Source organism: Nyctereutes procyonoides, unplaced genomic scaffold, assembly GCF_905146905.1.
Source record: "Nyctereutes procyonoides isolate TBG_1078 unplaced genomic scaffold, NYPRO_anot_genome, whole genome shotgun sequence".
Lineage (NCBI taxonomy): Eukaryota > Metazoa > Chordata > Mammalia > Carnivora > Canidae > Nyctereutes > Nyctereutes procyonoides.
The window spans coordinates 44,180,345-44,198,924 of NW_026575146.1; positions in this window are offsets into that span (position 1 = coordinate 44,180,345).

The window sequence follows — 18,580 nt, forward strand, 5'->3', positions numbered from 1 at the left end:
TCCCTCAGATAGCAGGTTGGGATGTAGAGACTGGCTGTGTGAGAAACTGAGGAGTTGTGTCTCTAGGTAGCAGGCCTGGGTTGGTCTGGGGCACCACTGGATGATGTAGATGGAGAGGAGTGCCATTATCCCTTCATTTTGCAGGCCCGTGTGGCAGCTGTATTTATTCAGATGCAAGCTTTTGCTGTGTGTAAAGGTCTTTTCCCAGAGTTGGCTGTCACACCAGGTCTCTAAGTTGGCAATGTGGAACTTATTCAGAAGCAGCAGCTTCTGATGGATGGTAGAGGGCAGTGCCTGAGTTCTGGAGTCAGTGGAGAAGGTAGGAGGTAAGACGGACTCAATGAATACTCGTCAACTAAGGGAACTACTTGGGTGTTTTCAGGGAAAGGGCATTCTGTAATTTAGGCACATGGGATTGTGCTGGGACACTCTGATATGATTACTCAAATCCAAAATGCCACCTTCCGTGGAGAGAGATAGATCCACACATTGAGTCAGAAGTGTGTCTGGCCCAGTTTCCCCACTTCTTTCAGTGGTCTTTCAAAAACATAACCACAGTGGAGTGGTCACTCCAGATCTTTCAATGGTTCCCAGTTCTGGTATTCTAGAAGAGAATTGTCATACTCTTGCCTGGCATGTAAACTCTGGCATAATCTGTCCCTTACTCACCTTTTGTCCATCCTCATTGCCCTTACTGGCTCCTTCTACATTCCTGCCAAAAGCACTCTGTACCCTTACTGAGGCTCTTTCCTTATGTCCCAACTTCCTAACCAAATTCTTACTCACCTGACATGACCTAAGTCAAGTATCTTCTGGAGACACCTCTGAACCACTCAGAGAATTAATCATTCTCACCTTCATTTGACTTCAGTATTCACACTTCAGTTATAGTGTCTATAGTAGTATGCAGAGTGTTTACCTAATTTTGTAATTGTCATTCACATCCTTTTTTACTGAATCTGCTTCCATACTCTTTAAGCTCCACAAAAATCTGGATCTACTCCAGGACATATAAATCAGGCCTGGGATTTCATCATAAGCGTAACAGAGCTGCACAAGAGACTGCATGTGCATCCACAATGTATCCCGGATGGTAAAGTCAAGCCTCTGACTGGGAAGTAGTGAATATTGTGTAAAGTCTATTTCTAAAATGCTAGATCCTTAAAAACAAGAGCTTATTCATTTTGTAGTTCTTTCCATCAAGCGCAGAGCATGGCACTTTGTAAACCCAGAATAATGGTTTGGAGACGAAATGAGCATTGCACTTGCTTGGTGGATGAAGCATGATATAGAACTTCTAGACATTTAGAGTAGGGTTGTTCAATGGAGATATGTGAGCAGCCTATGTAATTTAAAATTTTCTAGAAGTCTTTGTGCATTTTGCATTGATGGCACATCTCATTTTGGACTAGCACCATTTCAGGTGCTCCATAATCACATGTGACTAGTGGCTACCACATTGGACAGTGTAGATATAGAGTATAATTTTAAAAACGATGCCAGGAAGGAGACAATGGTTTTGATCCAGCGATTTAATGATGGTCACATTGGTGACTTCTAAGTTCCAATAATATTTCCTGCCTTCTAAAAATCACATTAATTTTATGTCAAAATGCCCTCCTCCCCAAAACTGCACAGTAGATTGAGGTGAAAAATGCATAGGTATCAGCATTTAAATGTAAATGTAGAGGTCACAGTATTCTTAAAGGTGTAGTGGAATAAATGCAGCCTCCCAGGGTCAGGTGTTTTTAACATGCAAATAGCATTGTGAAGTCCTGAAAGAGATAGAGTTTTCATTTATGAAGCATTACAATAACTCCAAAACCCTTCATTTCACAGCAGAATTTCCTGAGCTCATTATGTGAAAAGGAACGTATTGTCTAGTACTTTCTGTCTTGGGAAGCTCATCTACTCCAACTCCAGTAGATGTGAAAGCTGTATGTTTACATGAGAAAAAAATTTCATTAGACATCCCTGATGGTAAATTTTGTAGGCAAGGATCCTTGCGTAAATCACTGGTGTGGCTTTGCTGATTTCCTAGTCAAACTCAGGCTGTGTGTCACTGCACGCTGCAAATTAAATTTCGATGAGCTTGGGAAAGTAATTGGGCTGTGAATGTTACCCATTACTCAGAGAATTGTAAATGTCCAGAAATGAAATCAAATGATGTAAAATCCAATTAATGTTTTGGGAGCAACCAGGACCATAGAGATATAGAGCAGTCAGGAACCTAAGTTCAACCCCTAGTATTTCACATTAAAAGAACTCAAGGCCTAGAGGGGTTTGAGAAGCTCACCCAAGGTCAAGCAACTGATCTTGGCTACAACTGAATTAGGATCCATTTCTACTGACTCCTTTACTTTGAGGTCATTCCTCTTCACACAGCTGCCTGTGTTTTCCTGGCACCTCTTGCTTTCTGTGACTGGCCATTTCTCTGGACTGTGTTGTCTTCTGGAAGGAAAGGGAGAGGAAGAAAAGCCGAAAGCTGTCAGCATTAGCTACTTCCATTGTTATATAACGTATAATTGCTCCTATCCCTGCCATAGCAGAATAGAAACATATGATATTATATGTAAATGTTGGTTTGGGGAAAATACTAATTTCCTGAGCCAGAAACGGATGGAAGAAAAGTGGAAAAAAAAAAATGGGTCAGACAATGGAAGGAATCTGGGACAAGAAGTACAATTCCACGTGGAACTCAGCTATTGAAAAAGGTACATGCGTACTCAATCAACATTGACTTGATCAATAAATTGAAAGTGATAATACAGGAAGGAGAGGAATCGCTAGTGGTCCTTTATCAAGGCTTGGGGCTTTTTGAATTCAGAAGAGTTAGGGGTCCTAAGAGTAGATATTAAGGGTGCCTCAAATGAGGTGATTATGAGGGTAGGTGGGTAACTTGTCTCCTATAGATAGATGTGGCACTGGCATTGGTGGGTCACACTCCCAGATAGGCTGTTTCCCAGCTGTGTGCCCTTAAAATAGCTTCCTGTCCTCTTTAAACAAGAGGGCTGATCGCAGTGACTGTTTCTGGAGTTCCTGCACCAGCCCTGTTATTCTAGGATCTGTGGAGCGGTGGGGAGCTAGTGTCACTGTTCATGGAAAATGGAAGAATTCAAGGATTGAGCACGTCTATAGAAAACAGGCACATCATGCCATCTTTCCCTTTGATATGAAGAAATGTGACCTTTCCTGCCTCTCTTGATGGCTTAGAATAATAAACTGAGGGGGACAGAGGGGGCCTGGGTAAAGCCAAAAGAGGGAGATTTTCTTCCTATTCTCTGAGAAGCTCTAGCATGGCCTCTCCTCTCCCATTATGTTCTGCCTTAGAAACAAAGTCATCCCTGTGCCTCTCTCTGTACATGGGTCTTGTAACATTCATTTAACAGCATGTTTATTTTAAGTCTCTGACTCGGCACTGAGGAGAGATTGAAATGCGCCAGCCTCAGGCACTTTTGATCTCCTGCTCCTCGTGAATGTGGCATTCATCACGTAAAAGTAATATATTTATAATCAGGGCCAAGGCAGCATGACCTTGTTTTATTCTAAATGGATCAGAGGCAGCTAGACATGGGGGCTTCCTGCTCTAAATCAGATGCAAGACATGTTAGCTGTCAAGGACTTCGTTATGATTCAGTTGATCTCTTTAGGTTTGATCTGTTTCTTTCTTTGTTATTTGTATAAGAAGAAAACAGAAAATTGGTGGTGGGTGAAGGAAATGTGGTAGGGGCTCCCCATGACACCAAACTTCAGGGGAATGGAAAGTTGATCCGTGTGGCCTTTCCATTAGAAGGGGCTGGAGCAGGAAGACAACATCATGTCCAAGGCTTAGATCTTTCAACCCAAGGTAATTAATTTCTAAGCCACATTTTTTCCTTTCTCTGGAAACATTGATCATGAAAATCAAAAACAAAAAACACCCTGAGTCAATTGTTATTTATCGCTTCTCTGTGCAGCGGTGTTTAAAGAGCACTCACCAGGAATGCTCAAACACATTTTTTTTTCTCCCAGAACTTAGTCTGGGGCCAGCCCTGTATATAAATAACAATATAGGGCGACAACTCCAATCTTCTTCAGCCCCATATTCTGCACTGTTCTGCCTTACTCTGCTTTAAATGTCTCTACTAGATAAAGATGCAATTCCTTTCAGTGACTTAAATTGCCCTTAAAAGTCAGAATGGGCAAGTATTGCTTATTTTAGTGATTGTAGCAAGTGAGAATCAAAGATCCAGAACCGAACATTTACACAGAAGGAAATCTACAGGGGCGTTGTTGCTTTAAGGCATCTGATTATTTATCCACCTACAGCTGGTTCCTCCACGCTCCCACTCCACCCACCTACCCACCCACCCACCTACTGTTTCCCCTTGTTACAAGGTGTTCTATCTTGGAGATGAAGCAAGTGAGGGCTAAGCTAATTAACTAACCAGCAGTGATCTACAGCTTCAGCACCTTGCATTCCTGAAGATTTATCCCATTTCGAATTCATTGCCATTTCCCTCCAGGGAAATAAAGATTGCTGCCTATTAAAGATGGGGACAGAAAAAGGCACCTTCACTGGAGACAGCCTGTACAAGAAAATAATACTGTAATCATTCCCTCCAATCAGCTGAAAAGGATTAAATCTTCTGCTTCTAAAGTAATGTTCCAATTGAGCCTTGGGGAAGAATAATTCATGATTAGGGAGAAGGCTGGTCTAGCAAATGTGAACATTATGTCCATTACTTAAACACACTTCCTGGGCTGACTGCTAATGTACCCAAGGGACTCCAAGCCCCAGCAACTGATAGGCGCAATGAAACAGGCAGACAAGGACAAGAAGTATTATCATCTGCATTCAACAGCACTACATAGACTTTACCACTGCTAAATCACTGCCTTTGGTAAATAGCCCAGATAACTCATTTTAATAGAAGAATTCTTCTCTTCTTTATGTGTATTAAACAACAGACTCTTATGAGCGGTGGCAGTGTATTGATTCCTGGGAAAGGCCGTGTGAATACCAATTCTGTAATTTATGCTGTTTTGTGGCTCTGGCTGTATTTGTTATGCATAGTGTATTAAACATTCAATAGCTCAATTTAATCTTTGCAGCCAAATTGCACAGCACATCATGCCAGATAGTGGTTGTTTCATATACACAGCCCATCTGCTTCCTGTTCTATAATTCATTCAGCAGGCAAAGTTTCTGGCAGCCTCAGGCTACCAAAATATATATATATCCTTAGGGTACCAGAAGTGCTTGGCACTCAATTAGTTTTCCGGGTTTCTAGTGCTGTGTGTGTGCCTGAGCATGGGTATGTGTTTCCACTTTTATGAGAATTAAAAATGGGAATGGTTTGCTAAGTTCTGTGTCCTCATCTGGACAACTTTTTGTAAACTTGTGGGCTTTCACACAACCCAAAGAGAAAAAAAAAAAAAGAAATGAAACACAATGATCCTCTCTCTTGGGAAATTATCCATTGCAATAAAATGTGTTCTCTCAACCGTCCCTATCTAAATAGATTGATTTATATCTTGTTGGATGGGGGTGCGGGATAAATAAAACAAACCCCAAAGTACTATAAATTCTTGGCTCGTTTCTCTGGACAAACCATTTGGTATTAACTCTCTTATGGTGAATGTTTATTTTTCCTAAATCCCCTCCTCTCCTGGAGGCCTGCCTCTGTCTCTCAGAGTCGGTGGTAACTTTGTCCTTGCCTCATCTCCACTTTCTATTTGCTTTTAAAGAAGTCAGTGCCTAGATATTGCCCAGTGGAAAGCTACATATGCAGTTTATTGAAGTCTTTCTGCAACTTCCACTACAAATGCCTGATTTTCAGAGCATTTTATGGCCTTTACCACACACAGGGGACATGGACCACCCTTGGTTTGGGGTAATCATTTTACCCTTTTTCGGGAAAAGTGACGGATGAACCCATCTTATGGATTAGAATTACAGCTTCTCAGAGCGGAAGTAGATCATCCATTCCAGTGACCTCATTTTACAGGTAATAACAGCTAACACTTGTGTAATGCCAACAGGGCCCAGGGAGGCCTCTCAGAGGACTGAAGTGAAGCTTGCCTGGTGGGGACTGTGGGGAACTGCAGCACCCATCCCTGAGTCTGAGGAGGGAGCTGATACAGAGCTACAGAGAATTCACAATTGCCATCACACAGAATGCAGGCCCAGTGTTTCCAGATCTTTTGGTTTTTCAAGAGAAGCTGAAACCTGGATTTTTTTTTTTTTTAATGGGAAGTCTACTGTTGTTTTTAAAAAATGTTGGCATTAAATAATATTATATTTTTTTAAAACACTGCATGGGCCAAACAAAACACATCTGTGGGGCTGTCAGAACATATGGGCCTCTGTTTTCAAGTTTATGCCACCCTATTCCATACATTCTTACGATATTCTCCTAGTAGGACCCTGAGGTCTGGGGAGATAGAGTCTTGCCCAAGCTTATAATCTAAATGATAGGGTAGAACTGGGATCGAGATTCAGTCTGGTGGCATGTGCTCCAGGGCTCCTTTGACATAACTATGGTTTCCCCTGTGGTATACAAAGATTCACCCAAAATTCTTTTTCTAGTAATTGGGATCTTCTCTTTGTAGCAGAGAACTTCACTTTACTTCTACTTTTTCTGTACCTCTCTGGTCTTACCATCATTGGTACATGTTATTTTTGGTTTGATTCATCCCAGTGTTTCTCCAGGATTGGGATTATGATCCTTGGGTAAACTGTATGTCCAGCACTTACTCAGGATGCAAACAAAACAATACTTTATCTGACTGTCCTCAACATTTATTCATTGGTGATGATGTGTCTGTCTTACCTCTTTTCCCCCTGATGAAAACTACACAAACCATTGACCTTTCTTTTTATTCTTCATTAATTGACAGTTCCTTGGTGTTGCAAACAGACCCTTGATTTAGTAATTTGAGTGTTCAGACCTAAGGAGCAATCATAACTTCCAATCTGACTTGTTTGTGGTAGACAGATTCTCAGAATGACCTCCAGTGACCTTGAGTATTATAGAATACTTTTCCTTTTGAGGGCAGGTGAGGTCTGGGAATTGATGAAATATCACTCTTATGATTGTGTTATTTTGTGGGTCAAAAGGGAGATTATCCTGGTGGGTTAAATCTAATCACATGCTACCTTTAAAAGCAAAGTTTTCTCTTGCTGGTAGTAGAAGGGGAAGCCAGGGAGATTCTAAACCTGAGAGGGATAACATGTGCTTCTGTTGACTTTTGGGGCCACATACTAGGACTCTCACAGAGCCATAAGGAGCTGAGAGTTCTTACCAGCCAGTAGCTAGGAAATGGAGACCTTAGGTTTGTATTTTTTTTTATTTGACAGAGAGAGAGAGAGAGAGAGAGAGAGAGAGAGAGAGAGAGAGCAGGAGCAGGGGGAGAGGCAGGAGGAGAGGGAGAAGCTGGCTCCGTGCCAAGCAAGAGCCCCATTGTAGGGCTCAGTCCCAGGACCCTGGGATCATGACCCGAGCCCAAGGCAGGTGCTTAGCTGACTGAGCCACCCAGGCACCCTAGAAATAAAGACCTCTGACTTATAGCCACATAGAACTAATTTCTGCCAATCACCTCATGAGTTTAGAAGTGGATTCCTTTTCAGAGCCTCAAGATAAGAACGTAGCCAGCCAACACTTGATTTCAGCCTTGTCAGACCCTAAGTAGAGAAACTAGCTGAGCCATGCTAGACTTTTGACCTATAGAACTGTGAGGTAATAAGTGGATATTGTTTTAAGCTGCTAAGATTGTAGTAATTTGTTACGCAGCAGTAGCAAACAAATACAGTTTTAAATCTCTCTTTCCCCTGCCAGGACTTCAAGGATGAAGGGGAGCCTCTTAGCTTATCCTTTTCTTCTCTCCAGGTTCACCTTTTCGTGTTAGCTAGCTGTGGTTTTGCTGGGGTGGGGGGTGGGGGGGCGGGTGGAGAAGGGACAGAAGGTTTGCTGAGGGATAGAAGGTAGGAGGGTAGAAGGAAGAAGATGTAAAAAGTAGGACATTTCTTACTTGGCTGGTGTCTTCTGCCTTCTGGGCCTGCAGAGGGTACAAGTGGGCTCTGTTAGGGGCATTTTGCAGGGACTTTGGAGGTTCTTTGTTGTCCTTTTCTTCCATAGCCCTTTTGGCCTAGACGGATGCTTTCTTATTCTGAGTTCCTGTGTGAGTTTGCTCTCCTGCATGGCTCACAAGAAACATGTGTTGCTCACCACTCCCTCCCCCTGCACCCATGACAATGAGCACAAGTTGCATATGGATATGTGTTGCTGTGTATTTCTGGCCTTGCCATCAAAACAGTTCTGTCTTCCCTTACCGTTTTATTTGGTATTGGTATTGTGGGCCACAGTCCAGTCTGCTTTGTCTTTCTGGTGAATGAATCAGACATCAATTCTTTATGAGTTTCAGTGACAAGCAATCCATTTCAAAGCTCTCTGAAGCAAGCCCTTGCAAATTCTCTCCTTAGAATGTGGAGAAGAGGCAGCATTCCTCACCTCTTCCCCTAAGGGACAGGTGGTATGGTAGAACCAGGCTGTGGAGAAGCAGGCTCCATGCAGGGAGCCTGACATGGGACTGGATCCCAGGTCTCCAGGATCACACCCTGGGCTGAAGATGGCGCTAAGTCTCTGAGCCCCCCGGGCTGCCCAGAGCTGGAGTTTTTAGTGGTCAGATCTGGTGGCTTATTGCACATCTCTGGAGGACTCCTCAGTTGACTTTCCTTTTGGCCACCTGTGCTCATTTTTATTCCTGAGCATTTCTTATTCTGTGTGTGTATCTTTTTTTCATCTATGTTTCCCTCTTTTGGATGTTGGGAGTTTGGTGGTATTTCATTCAAGAAACCCAGTCTGGCCAATATCCATGATCCTTCTTTCTTGTTTTTGCTTACCCATTGCCTACACTTCCTTCTTCTCAGTGTCTGCTTACCTTGTGCCAGGCTTAGGCCCTGGGAGATGAGCTTGTTGGCAAAACCTGCTCTTGGAGAACATGGGTTCAGATGGTGAAGTGGCTTTTTGACACAGCTGGCCCTCTTCATGTGAGTCACCTGCATTGCCAGAAACACAGAGGCATCTTGTTCACGAGACTTAAAACAGCCGTTCCAAGTGATTGACTGAGTGTCAGCTTCACAGGTTTTGGGTGAGTATCTGCTTTAACCAGCCAGTGGTTTCCTGGTCTAGAAGATCATGCCTGTGTAGCTTGTCTGAAAGGGCATCTGAACATTATTCTTTTCCTATCCGAGTCCTAACCTCGTACTCTTTAACTCCCAATTAGATTGGCAGTACCTGCCTTCCTCTTCCCTCCTCTTTATTAAAACCATTCACACTATATGACTGACAGTTTAGATGTTAGTAGTCCCAGGGTGTTCAAAACATTTAGTAACAAGGGCTTTCAAATTTATGACATTAATACAGTGTGATAGGTGAGAACTGGATGGTATGTGTGTGTGTTTGTCCCAGCCCAGAATTAGCCACCTATTATGTAAGTTGAACTTTTATTCCCTTGCCTTCTCTCCTCTGGTGAGTAGATCATTGCCTTGGTAGAAATGGCAGGTTTTCCTAAAGACTGACAACTATCATGTCTATTGTAGGGCTTGTCAAATACCTATGAATTTCTAACAGGAAAATCAGTCAATTTGGGTCAGGAGGGTATAAAAATTCTCATATTATATCTTCTAAAGGGACATAGTAATAATCCATACCAGTTCTCATTGTCTAGTTGTGTTTTTTTTTTTTCCAGTAAGTATTTTTAAATACTTGCTTTGTCTTCACTGTGCTAGAGGCTCTGGAGCTAACAGAGAGGTCAGATAGACCATAAGGATTCAGTCTGGTGATGTGCATGGGGTCTCTGAGAGCAAGGGGCCGTGGTGTCCCACACAGTAGGAATGGATGGGTAGGAGGAGATTGCTGGGCACCTAAGCATTGCTGAGAGCAATGAGAGGTACATACAGAGAATGGAGGAACTGTAGACCACCTTGGCTTCCTTCATGATTTAGTCCAGGCCTTTCCCCCTTATGTCTGTTTTCCAGCCTCCTGGCTCCTTTCCTCCCCTCCTCGTCTCCATCTCATCTTGGCACTGCTCTTCTTCCCTCTCAGTCTGGTTCTTCACCACCCCCTTTCCCATTATGCTTCGTGTCTCTAAACTTCCAGAAGGGTAAAGGGGAATGGAGACCTAAAAGAGTCACACCTTTCATTTTCTCCATATGCTATTCCAACTTCAAAAGAAGAGAAGGAAATTTGATTTTAGATGTTAGGCTTTTTTTTTTTCACCCTGCAAGCAGTTCCAAATTCCAATTTTTACTCTCCATTGAGGAGAGTGATTATGCACTAGGATTGAAATAAAGAGGGTGCAGGGGTACCTGGGTAGCTTAGTTGGTAAAGCATCTGACTCTTGGTTTTGGCTTGGTCATGATCTCAGGGCCCTGAGATTGAGCCCCACGTGGAGCTCCATACTCAGTGCAGGGTCTGCTTGAGATTCTCTCTCCCTTTGTCGTCCCCCCCCCCCCCGCTTATGCGTGCTCTCTCTCTAGAATAAATAAATCTTTAAGAGAAAGAAAAGAAAGTAGGTACAGAGGGTTTGTGACAGGAAGTGGAATTTATAGGCTACCTCCTCCCAGGCTAGTTCTCCAGAATCCTCAAAGAGCAACCCAAGGACAGAACAAAGCACATGGTGAGTTTACAGTAGACACAGACCCTTGAGTTTCAGGAGGCAGATGTGAAAATTGCCTCATCTGCTTATGGTTGTTTTCTGTTATAGTACCTCTTGCTTTTCAAACTGGCCTGCAAATGAGTTCCCAACACAGATACTTGTCATTAGCTGGCATATGGGAGAGGCAGTGTGCAATTTGTTGTTGCCTAAAGTAATCCCTGCACTCATTTTGCACCAGAAATAATTGAGGACTTGCTTTGCTATTGGGAAATAGGCATACCCTGACTTGTGTTCTTTTTCACAGGACACAGGACAGATGGTTTCTAAACTAATGTCTAGTGATGAAACAAAAGACTAGGCTCCTTTCTTTGATAAGTGATTCTTGTTGTGAGTGCAATAAAATATTTCCACAGCTTCCAAAGTCAGCCTACTTGGCCAGTGAAATAGAAGGGAATTAAACACAGGAAAACAAACCTAAAACCAAATATTATACGAAGCAATGATAATGTTAGTGCTAATTGTTCTCCATGTGGAGATCTGAAACCTCCATGCCACCTTCCTTAAAGAGGAGGATGGTTTTGCTAAATTAAATGGGCTTGGCATAAACCAGACTCCTTATACACTGAATGCTTCAGTAAAGAGTATATTCAGAGAAGACATAAACTCTCAATGCATCATAAGGCAAAGGGCTGTAGGGAATAGTCCAATAAAAGGAAAAAAGTCTGCTCAATGAAAACACTTTACAAGTGAATATATATATTCACACTAAAAGAGATATCTTAAACTCTAACAGAGGTACCATTCAGGTGATAACAAGTGGTGGCAATAGCTATATGCATTTCCCCTGGCCCTAACAGAGAGCCAAAATTGGAGGGAGTGCAATGTACAGGAAATTATAAGCACTTTATTCCCATTTAACTAGGTTTTCCTGTGCTGTAAACACATGAGTCTCTGACATTCCCACCCATTCTGGGAGGAATGCTTGCTCTTTCTCACTTTAACCATTTGGTCGCTCAATGAAAAGCATCACCATCGCCCTGCTCAACCCATTTAGCACCTTTAAAAGTCACTACATGGATTTAGTGATTAATGATGATTGATTTTTTCTTGCCAGCTTAATCGTCACACTTGAGTGGGGCTGATGTAGACCCAGCTGTGCTTAATTAGCCCACAGGCCTTAGAAACCATATTTTAAAGACAGGCTTGTAATGGAAGAAGCCTTCTTGATGATGCAGCCTGCTGAGGTGAACCCAGACATGTGGCAGGCACAGTTTTTCATTAGGTCCAAGGAGCATGTTTGGGAAATGTATATTGTATAAAAAAAGCCCTGTGTTTTCCTTAGATTTGGGAAAGCTATTATTGCCTTCTAGAACATGGGTTATAAAGGGAGATAGATCAATAGGAATTTCTTTCTCTATGGCATGATCTTGGCTAATTAAGACAAATGCTTGCTTCAGTTTGGAAGGTAAGTGTATCAGCATCCTACACCATTATATATGGCATATTTTTAAATTCTTGGTGGATTTAACCATCATTAGTATCTACCTTAAAATGTGAAACTCCTTATTATCCTTGAAAATGTTCACGTCTATAAGGCTGTTTTCTTTTATTCAGGATCTACAATAAAAAATCAACCTTCTTCATTCCCTTCTTTGTTTGGCTTCTTTCCTTCCTGTCTTCCTCCCTTCCTTCCTTCCCTTCTTCCTTCCTCCTTGCCTCCCTCGCTCCCTCCTTTGCTCCCTACATTCCTTTCTTCTTTCCACTAGATACATCCTTTGAGTCAATAGGAAAATTATTTCTAAACTCAGCTTGCTCCCTATCAGTCAAGAGGCTTCCTATTGACCTTTATGGCATGAGCACTTGCCCAACTGGGCATCATCCCCTAAACTGTAATTTCATTTCATACACACTAGAGAAGCTCATCCAAGCATTATCATGGCTTGTTTTGGGTATTCTCTGGCTTGAGTCAACTAATGAATGATATAGGAAAGCTGTGATTCTTACTAATACTTCTCTTAATCTAGGAGGCCCGAGGTAACTTTATGAGGATAGGATGCTAAGTGAGTTTTCAAGGAGTATTTATAGATACACTTATAGATATTGCTGGGAATTATAGAATTGTTCATATGTGAAAGTCATAAAGAGATAGGGAAAAATGTTTTCCAAGGCTTGGTCCCATACCATTGGGCTGCTGGATAGGGAAATTCATGATGCAGTTTTAGTAAAGGGAAGATTAGTGAGAACATGGGGAGTGGGAGTGGTAAGTACAAGTCTCCTACAAGATGCCCAGAAGCTTGGAAATTGTTCCTCAGAAAATTGCCTTCCAAGGGTGGTGGAAGTTCATATTTGAAACTTCTGCTAAGTGCTGATGAAGAGAATTGTCAGTGTGAAAGACAATATTGTTGAAGAATATTATTGTATTTAAGAAGAATGCTACATTTATTCACAGCTCTTTGGGCCACAAGTGACAGAAACTCAAATTTGATAGTTTATGCAAAAAGGCTCACAAAACTTGGAAGGAAATGGAGTACAGCTTATAAGAACTGAAGTTGTAGCATAGGATCCAGGGCCTCAAGAACTAGCACCAAGCAGTTGACTTCAGGTTTCTTTCTCTACCTCTTTCCATCATCTTCATCTGTCTACTCATCTGTCCACATATGCATCTGTTCATCCATCCATCCATCCATCCATCCATCCATCTCTCATCTCTATACTTGACTTTGTTCTACAGACAGTATTTTTCTAAGTGGCATGGTTTAGCAAACACAGTGAGAAAGGCTTCTTTGGCCAATCATGCATATACGGTTCAGTGGAGGGACACTGTCTGGCCCTGTTAGGTCATCTGATCCTCCCCTAACACAGTGCAGGGGAATAGGGTATTATTTGGCTAGGCATGGGTCATGTGCCCATATTTGTATGAGTGGTTATATCAGCACAGAAGGCGTAGAATACCTTGCTGGGTACACAAAATTTACAGAGGACTGTAAATTCCATTGTAATATTACATGCAGTAGGATTACCTTTTTCTGAGCAACAATTTATTGTTCAAAACATTTTGACTTGAATATTACCTAAATTTTTGCTGACAATGGTGCTATGAGGGGTTAAACAGACTTAGTCTCTCTTTCCTGATGAAAAACCTGAGTCTAGACTAAATAGTAGTACATGCATAAAAGGGCATAATAATAATTGAAGTATTTTTAAGAACCTAGGAGATCTAGGTGTAGTTCTAGTTCTGCCACTAATGAGGCTCTCAATATTATCAAATCGCTTCACTATTTTGGGCCTCAAGTGGAATTGAACAAGTTCAGTAGTTCTCAAACTTTAATGTGATTGTTAACATTGTTTATGAAATGGTCATTGTTGAACTCCACCCTCAAGAGTTTCTGATTCAGGAAGTTTGGGATGGAGCAAGAGAATTTGCATATCTAATAAGTTCCCAGATCAGTTAGTTTCCAATTGCTACTGTAATAAACCTAGTGGCTTAAAACCACACTAGTTTATTGTTTTATAGTTCTGGAGATCTGAAGTTTGAAGTGGGTTTCAGTGAGCCAAAATTAAGGTGTTGGCAGAACTTTGTTCTTTCTGGAAGTTCTAGAGAAGAATCTATTTCTTTGCCTTTTCTAGCTTCTAGAAGCTCCTTGAATTCCTTGGCATGTGGCCCCTTCATCTTCAAAGTCAACAATGTAGCTCCTTTAAATCTCTCTCTGACTGACCTCTCTACTGCTTCCCTCTTCTAGGGTAAAGGACACTTGTAATTACATTGGTCCTACCCAGATAATGAAGGGTAATCTCTCTGTTTTAAGGTCATCTGATTAGCAACCTTAGTTTCATCTGCAATTCTAATATCCCCTTGCCATGAATTAGCTTATTCACAGGTTCTGGGAATTAGGACATTGACATCTTTGGGGGAGCATTAGTCTGCCTACCACATCAGGGTTCCCTCACTGAGAACCAGCTATTATTCCATTTTACTCAGCTATGAAATTGCAGTTCTGAGATAGCTATGCAGCAGCATTGTTCTTACTTCTTTGGAAGTGGACTAAGGCTTATACATTTTTACATTAATTCCTTCCATTGGTTGAACTCTACTACAAAAATATTTTGCTCGGGAGTTAAGTTGTTCCCCAAATAAAAGCCATTTTCTCTCTTCTAAACTGGATGGACTCAATGAAAGGCTGTATCTAAAGCTATTTTCTGTTCATGAGGCCAGATCTAGCTCAGTGGTGAAGTAACATGAGCTTTGAGGCTTAGAAGGTCCATATTCTCATATTTACATCAAATAGTCTGTCTCATGTTTATTTTACGGTTTTATGGTTTCCATTCTTGAGTTAGAAATTTTTCTAGCATTAATAAACTGCGAGAAGGGCCTGAGAATGCAGAGAATGTTACAGAAGGCTTCAGTTTCTATACACTGGTCTTAAGTCAGTTATTGATGAGACAAGGTTTTTGGTTAAATCTCTTAGGAACTGTCCAGAGTTGATATGGGAACTGCTTGCTTGTCCACTGTTTTCCTGCTTCCTTCCTCTTCATCATTTTGAATCTGGGCAGACAAGTATCTGTCCGATGATGTCTCACATGCATATCTTAGATTCTTGCAATGAATAAAGAATTCTTACTTTCTTCCTTTCCCTCCCTTCACCTCATCTCTTATTTGCATTTAAATATGAGTGAACCTAAACTTCCCTTTGCAGTAGAAATCCACCCCGCTGTGTGGTAATCTATATTTATAGTGAATTAAAGCTTGATTTCAGTCTGAAGTCATGGTATTATAACCCACTCTATGAGACTGCCAAAGTAGATGCTCAGTCTGGGCAAAACCTCCCTGGGGCCATTTTTGTTTCTTCTTTTAGCTCCTTTTCATCTTCCTATACTCACTTCTTTCCCCTTTGCTGCAATTTGCTCTCAATTTAATGTGTCCTTCATTTAACATGGATTTAGGCATTTTATTGGGGAGTGCTTGAAGGTCTAAAAAAGTAAGTCCCTAATAACAGAATCGGGAGGAAAATTTCTGTTGGTATTTAAGTAACAGTGTGTTTGCTAACTTAACTGCAATTTTGTTAACACGCATTAAAAGGAACCCTGCCAATTTTGGAATCTTTTCTTTTGAAACCACTAATTACCTTGATTTAAATTGATAAGTACCTTACTGCCCTAAAAGATTTAATGTATTTTATTGAAGATACGTATTTTCAAATCTATAAAAATACGTGATACATATATAATATGTATATATTATATGTAATTATATAATATGTATATCTATGAATCCAGGTTAGTATAATTAGTTTAATTGAGCATTACATTTAGTTCTGGCTTTTCTGACAATGAAAGCAAAAAGGGCAACTCGATTTACTGTAATAGTCATCTGGAAAAATGTTAGCTTAGCAGTTCCTTAGGAGAGCTAGTAAATATTTTAGATACTATTTTTTTTGCAGTCTTTTTTTTAAAATAAATTTATTTTTTATTGGTGTGCAATTTACCTTTTAAAGATATTTTCAGGGATATACAAATCCAAATGCTCATGTTCAGGATGTTTGCTGTAATATTGTTTATAGCAGCAAAAAAGTAACTAGAAGTAAACACTGAGGGAATAGAGATATAATAATATTCCATGCCACTGTTTCATAAAGTAGTATGCATTCATATAATCTTATGACGGCAAAAGAAACCATGTTGAAAATGATTATCTTTCATTCTGTGAAAATGTTTATGATGATACACCTGGAATATGTATACACTATAACAAAATATCAACAATATCTTTATTTGGATAGTGGAATAATAGATCACCTTTATTTGCTTGCCTTTGTTTGTTTATTTATACTTTCTCATGCAAACATTTATTACTTTAGGGCTTTTTCTTTTTCATTAAAAAAATTGTTTTCCTCCATAAGTCTTTCAAGCAAGAGGCACTTGACAGCCTTAAGCAATATATGATGCCTTAAACAATGGTTTTACCAAAAAACCAGAACATTCTTCATGAGACTTATTGACATTCGATGGCATAATTTGGTGAAGGCATTTCTTTGTATCATGAAGCAAGGTGGTAGCAATCCGTGAGCACTAGGTAGATTATTTCAAAGTGACTTAATAGATATGCAAATTAAAGAGAAGTGCTCCTTGAACCTTACTGCCCACACAAAATACCTGGAGATCCTGCTTAAATGCAGATTCTGATTCAGTAGGTCTGGAGTGGGGCCTGAGATTTGGCATTTTTAACATGCTAATGGTCCATATATGCTTTGCAGGGTAAGGCCTAGAGCACCTAAGGAATCAGATGGAACTTACTGATTTCTTTTTTTTTTTAATTTTATTTATTTATTTATTCACGAGAGACAGAGAGAGAGAGGCAGAGACACAGGCAGAGGGAGAAGCAGGCTCCATGCAGGGAACCCACGTGGGACTCCATCACGGGTCTCCAGGATCTCACCCTGGGCCAAAGGTGGCGCTAAACCACTGAGCCAGTAGGGCTGCCCATGGAACTTACTGATTTCTGCTCCAGGCTGTTCATCAGAGTCACTTACAGAACTTTAAAAAGTACAGATTCCAGAACCCACCTCAGAGCTAGCAAATTGCAAGTTTTGGAAGTGGACCTTGGAGATAGGTATTTTATAAAGCCTCCTCAGTTATTTGGATAAAGTTGGATCGTAGACAGTGTGTGTATGAGGTTCATTTCCTGAGACAGTCTTATCTGTCACTCAGTCCAGTGGAAATTTTGATAGGAACAGCACAGAAGCCTGCCTGGAGTATGGCCTGTCTCTCTGGTCCTGTGTAGAAATTAGCCCCATGCCTTGATAGCAGACATTTGGGTGGCAGGCTTGTTCATAGCACCCTAAGTGAGAAGCCAAGTTGGTATCGTCACCCTATCTCTGCCCACTGTGGGCCACTGTGATTGTTTTTAGAAGCAAAATATTAATTTTCCATAATTCACTGTGGATTTGTTCAAATAAATATATTGCCAATTGCATAATATTATCTAACTCTGTCAATGAGTTTATCTAGTAACATATTCAACAAACCTATTATTGAAACAGAATCATCATTTTTGTAATTTCATCTCCCCCACATTTAACTTCTTAGATAAGAAAAAAAATCTCATAGGTGATGCTACAGCTGTCTATTCAGAGTGGACAGATTAATTATATTTGCATGAGATACAGGCTGGACTCTGATTATGATATATACTGAGCAAATACCCACATGAGCTCACTAGGTAAGGTTTGCATGGAAACTGAAAAATGAGTGAGTTGCCAAGGAGGTCACCATCCTTTGGGATGTCTGGTGCATGCAGAAAGCAATGTGTGACAGCATGGAACACATCAGTTTATCCTCTAGTGAGGTCTGACCCAGCAACTAATATATGCCAGCCTGTCACTCAGAACTATGCTCGTGCTACTGGTATCTACATATGCTTGTATTTGAGAGCAGCAAAACCCTGGCTTTGAGTTTTAATAAGGCATACCTAATTTCCACATAAAAATTACAGGTTAACCATGCTAGCATGTGGTGGGTGATTTCCATCTCATGTGCAAATTTGCTTTCCACAGACCTTGCTTTCCAACAGGTTTCTGGGAAGCCCACGTAACTGTAGTGTGTAGGATAGCTAATGAACAATTCCGTGATTAATAGATTAACTGCGGCTTTGGAACAGATAAATCAGCACCTCTTACTAGCATACCTTCTGACTGTCGGGTTTTATTTTTCTGTTGCCAGAGTTAGACTTTGTACTGCAAAGGCACTGTGACCGGGCCCCCTATGGTAAGGCTTCTTTTTGGTGAATCAAGCCTTGATTTCTCGGAGATGCTTTTTATATTATAATCCCTATTATGATAACCTGCTGAGCCAGTGGGTTGTATGAATGCTCCATACAGCTGTCCAGGAATGATTACAAGATGAATAATTTTACCTCTTGGCAAAAGAGAAGAGTTTTCTCCAT